Below are 6,000 nucleotides of genomic sequence, written 5' to 3'. Positions count from 1 at the left end.
GTCATGGAGGGTATAACTTTTCTGAATTAAACAGGGCATCAGTGTACTTCACTTTCATTGCTTCTTTAAGTAGTGACTATCTGACAGTAGTAAGAGGGAGAGAATTGTGCTCCTGGCCATGACCTTATATTCTTAGAACTCCTGTGACTACCTCTGGCTGACGGGGCCAATCTTACCTTCATATATTAGAGGTTCTGTGTGGCAGATATTTTTCTACAGTAGCCAAACTATATGGAGCAGGTAGAGAAAGAGCCTGTAACCTATTGGCACTTCTGGGGCATTTGTCATTTCAGTAGGGGGAATTACTAAATCTGTTGACCATGTCCTCCCCCTACATGACTTTTTAATGCAAAGTTATTGGACTAGAGTAACAGTGTAGGATATCTGAGTATCCCTGATCAATCAATTCATTGTGGATGCTGAATTGATGATCTGACTTCTGAAACCAGAGGGGTGAGGGTCCTGAAACCAGGTTGTAGCCTGCGTACCTGATAATAATCCTGGAGAAGGCATCTCTCTGGTACTTGTAAGCCTGTGTGGGCGGGCATAGGGAACACATGGCTGCTTACATCTCTTGGTCTCTATATAGTAGTGGGGGAACTGTGATCCACTTAGGATGCCTCTTACACATAGACCAAACTCCTTGCAGTGACACTGGCTTCCAAGCATGTTCTCCTGTTTGGACCTCACTGTGGTCTGTGTATGCTCTATGCATTCACCCCATGCGGGTTCACTTGTGTTCTTCTACCTACAGCGGCCTGCAGACAGACGTCATCCCCTGAAAATGTCCTAAACAAGGTGCAGGCCATCGAGGAAGAGGAGAGGCTGAATAGAGAACTGGAGCTAACTACCAAGGAGAGAAATGAGCTGACAGATCGCCTCCTTTATGTGACAGGTGGATCCATGAGCAAGAGGTATGCATTGCTCCAAACAAACGACCTTGTTCTAAACCTCATCTCCCATAGATAGGAGATTCCGAACCTGACCCTTACTGAGGAGTGAGATTGAAAATGGACTCTCTGATTCTGCCTGTTGAAAATCTGAACTTGCAATCTGAGTGAAGATTTCAGGGATAAAGTCACTGGAGCATGAGTTCCCAGTGTACAATTGGAAAGCCCTTGACAGGTGGTAGTTTTGCAAGGTTCTGGGTGCTGTGAGTTTGTGGAGCGTGTTTGTGCTTGCTAGGAAGGTGACTGAACGCTATCATCTCCTGGCAGCAGCCTTAGGTGACAGGTCCCACAGTGTTCATATCAATGCTTAAGTAGAAGGCCTGAGGCTCTGGCCTGCTCCTTCTTGTCTCTGTGCCTTACACTCTGAGACAGTAATGGTGCATGCATTTCTATTGATTCTCATTGTGCTCTTTCCATATTTGTCTCTCTTTCTCATTCTCTGAGTCTGTTTACTTTTCTTTTCTTTTCCTTTTTTTTTTTTTTTGGTTCTTTTTTTCGGAGCTGGAGACCTTACTTTTCTTTTCTTGTGGGTGTGCCCCAGCTTGTGTGTCTGTGTGTGCACAGCTCTGCATGCATGTGCACAACCTTTATATGTTTCTCTATCCCTCCACCTTTGGAATTTAGGGGTCTGTTTTTTGACCTCAGGATTTACCTTTATAATAGTTTCATGGAGGTTTAAGTGCTTTATTTTGGAAGCCCCACTTTCAACAGCACAGTTCTTTTCCTGTGTAGTCACATTTGTCTATACATTTGTATGCCTTGGGCAGATTATAAGTTTGTGGCAATATCTGGTCTCATCTCCAGAATTATGTGTACTGTCTGCCTCTAGAATATTAGTTATTCGGCTTGTAGCATTCCACTTGTCAAAACAGGAAAAATGAAATCAGAGGTTTCTGGATGTGTGTGTGTGTGTGTGTGTGTGTGTGTGTGTGTGTGTGTGTGTTTGGGTAAGCTCTGTGGCCTAGGCTCTTGACAGCATAACAGGTTTGAATGCAGATCCAGCCCTCCTGATTGAAAAAAGTGAGCCAGGGAACCCTTTATCTGGGTGCTTAGCTTCTGTTGTCCTGGGCACACAATTCCAAGTTTCTGAAGCTGAAGAAGATCCAAATATGTAGAATTCAGAAAGTGTCCTTCCAGGGCTGGGGTAATACAAGACACAGCCTGAGTTCATATAATCCTAAACCTCGATGTTCATTGGGTTCTATCTTCCTGGGGCCAGCCCCTACTTCAGGCCAAATCCATTTTATGAAAACTTGAAGATAAAGGAGAAAGAGGTCATGTCATTACTGCACAACTTAGACACAAAGAACATTGAACATCGTGAGAAATTTCAGGAGCTCAAGAAGGAGATTAACTTCTATCGGTAAGTACTGGTCAAAAGGGCCCATCACTTGTGGAATATCCATTGCTGCCTCTCTTTGTTCTGGACTGGAGAGCCTGCAGCTCTGGGTCCATGTCTTCTGCTGTTTAAATATCACTGTGCCGTGGGTCTTTTGGACTCAGTTTCAGTTCCATAAGAGACTGTGACTTCTCAGCACAGTGTCTATGCATCTTTAGAAGGCTCTGGATAGAACTACACTGATTCAGGCATCAGAGTGTTATTAGGCCGACCTGGGCCTCTGGGGTCATACCAGGTTTAACAAAGCTCAATGTGGGGACCACATGGTTAGCATGACTTCCCTTGGTTCTACTGTCCTCTTGTGGTTGTTTACTGCCTACTAATTGATGTTGCACAGATGCATTGGGCTTTCATGGATAGTTGTAGATTCCTTGTTCTTTTGGAGAGACATGGACTGTTAGGTGCTTGGGTCACAGAAACAATTTATTCTTCCCTGGATTGGCCGTTTGCTGTTTGTGGAGCAGCCTTACATGTATGGAGATGTATTCTATGAAGTCTTTATGGGTATCTGGGTCCTGGTGGAGTTTGTGGGATTTGGCAGTTGGAATGGGAGGAAGAGGCTTCAGGATCTTACTATGCAGAGTGTGTTTCCAGCAACCTGCACAGCCGGCTCCTGATGGACCAGGCATGTATGAAGAAGAAGTTGGTCACATTGAAGCAGGAGAGCAAGGAGTTAGAGCGATATTTGTTTGAGTTGAACCCGAATGCTGAAGACGAACAGGAGAAGACCAGCAACCTCCAGACCCAGCAAAATTTGGTAGGAACAAGCAGCTGAGTCAGATTAACAATGTCTGATACCATTTGCCTATTGGATACATCTTTGCTTCCCCTATCATCTTTCTAATCTCCCCACACCCAATCAGTCACCCACCTCATGTGATAGAGTTATTCATTGCTCTGTCTATGCACAAGTATTCTGGGATGTTAACCACTTTTCAGAAACTGAATTATGGGCAAGTACACTTCTCTGCCCTTTTTGAAACTGCAGTCCAGAAATGGTGACAGAGGAATAACATATCACATGACTGCATCTCCCTGTCATAGATTGGATGCTATGAAGAGTTTTGAACGAGTTCTTGGTCGTGTGACAAAGGTCATACAGGGGTCATGTGATGGTTGGAAGCACCTTGTAGGGATAAGAACCAAGTGCAAATGGCAAATGAGTCCTGGTCTTTGGCTTTGATCTCAGTATCATGTGGCCTTCTACTTTCTTCCTGCAACCCAGTTAGGTCTCTTCTCCTTTCCCCGTTCTTGGTTTTCACTGGTAGAAGTTTGAGGAGCAGCTTGTTCTCCCACAGTACTGTGAGGGTTGTTGGTGACTTTCCCCAGGCTGCAGAGATATCAGCAATGATTTCAGTGAAAAGATCAGTGCTGTCTGTCCAATGCAGCTGAAGGGACAGAAGGCAGCAACTTGACACCTGGTATGCGTATCCCCACTAAATCAGTGTCTTAATAGCTGCCTTCTCCTCCCAGGTCTCAGGAACTGCAGGAGACATGGAATAGGACAGATCCCAAGAAGACAGCCCCCTGAAGAGTGAGTTTCTCTGTCAGGAGTTCCCTGCTGACGACAATCCTCAACAGTCAAAGACTTTTTTGGGGAGAATATTCTTCTTCTCAGTTAATTTCCTCATTGTATAGAGACCCTAAATTTATGTATCCGTATGCCAGCCTGTCTCATTGAGGTCTTTCTCCTCTCTCATACCGACAACACCATTTCAGAGACATCTGAGGGGACTGCCTTGACATCTCGTGTCCTAGAGGAGAAACAGCACTACAACTGTGTTTCTAAATGTTCATTAAGAAAATGCTGTTAAGAAATGTTTTTGGTTATGATTTTCATTGAAGTTTTCTTTTTGTTATTTCATACTTATATATTCTTGTTACTGTTTTTCATTTTTTATACCATTTTAGTTGTTCATTTTATGCCTGTTTTTTTTAAATTGTATTCCTTATGAATAAAAATTGATTTGTAACTCTTGACTCTTAAGACCATCTTATTCAAGGGTCCTTTCCCCTCCTGTAGACTTAGAACTGACAGCTGGATATGGATCTTTGCATGGTCCAGGCAGCATGAGTAAATAGGGAATTTAAAGCCACCAAGCTGTACACAGGGTGATAGTGTCTTTTGTGTGGATAATGTGACTTTTTTTATGGACACACACTTTATGATGTAATCACTGACATACTGTATCCATGCTGTCATGTGTTCTGCTCATCCTAATCTATATCAGTCTACAACACCCATTCCTTATTGACTGTTTGCCCAGATATTGAGTAACACACACTCATGCCTGTAGAGCTGCAGAAAAAATGACAACTTTCACAAAGGAATATAGAATAATCCTAATCGAGAACCATGTGCCTCGGTTTTTCTTACAATACAGCATTAGTATTAAACCACAAAGATAATGACCATCAACGTCATTTTGGGAAATAGGTTTTTATAGGTGCTGTTTCATTTGATCATTCATATGCTGTGTTTTTTATTGTTGCTGATTATATTTATTTTTATCATGTAACTCAATGGATCTTTTTTTTTCAAATGTATGTCTGGGCCACTCCTGAGTGCATTTCCCTCATGATCCAAAAGAGGGAATAGCATTCCCCATTGTAGATGATTGTTAGGGTCCATGTGGTTCTTCTGAGAGAGCAGCAGATGCTCTAACCTGTGAGCCATCACCACAGCTCCTGTAGGTAGCTTTTGTCCTTCCAGGGCATGTGCTATACTAGATGGACGCCATCATCTCCCATTAAGGAGAGAGATCTCAGGAGATTTGTATGTACAGGTGGTTGAGGGGTGCCTGCTCAATGTGGTAGCCTGCTAGGCATCCACACCGGGCTCTGGTGCCTCCACTGCTCATTGTGCATTCAGCATCATCCTCCAGCATCACTCAGTTTCAATTCCAAACAGAGCTTTCACTTACTATCGATGATCATATAGATTATGCACATCTGATAAAATACAGAAGAGACTAGCCTCCTTCTACAGGCCAACTTGGCATAATGAATTCTTTTGATAGAAAGCAAGATAATTATCTTAATATATGCAGTTTAGGGAGGTCCTCAAGAGCATCCATAGTGAATGCAGACTGCAGCTGTGACCACATGTTTCTTTTGCAGAGCAGGTCTGTGCAAGCCCAGAACTTAGGTGGGATAGTTCATGTTTCACCTTTTACATGGAAATCTGTGATCGTATTGAGAAAGTATATTTTCCACGTGACTCATTTACAATTTATGGAATTAAACTGACTTACTGAGAGTGGAGGTGACTCAGAGAGATAAAGTGCAGAAGACTTATCCAGTATGTCTGCAAACAGATGCTGTCTCATTAGTGCTTTTCAATGCTCAGCAGCTAGAGAAGCAAGGGAGAGGCATTGGTGACTCTCAAGCTTAAGTCCTCTAGTCATTATAAGCTGAGCATGACACAAAAAGGGTCATAGGTATCACACTAGAATCTAGTAACTAGATTTAACCAACCTACCACATTAATGCTGTGTTTGGTGGTATTTTTTGCTCTCTTAGGACCTGGAAGAGGCTTGGGGTTTTCTAATCCTACTCATAATTTATTATCCTTCCCAACACTGTGTGCTTTGTTCTGTTAATGCTAACAGCGCCATCCAATACCTAGGATATTTTCTACTGACATGTGTG

This window comes from Rattus norvegicus, chromosome 19 (genome assembly GCF_036323735.1).
Source record: "Rattus norvegicus strain BN/NHsdMcwi chromosome 19, GRCr8, whole genome shotgun sequence".
Taxonomy (NCBI): Eukaryota; Metazoa; Chordata; class Mammalia; order Rodentia; family Muridae; genus Rattus; species Rattus norvegicus.
This window is presented reverse-complemented; position numbering follows the sequence as displayed.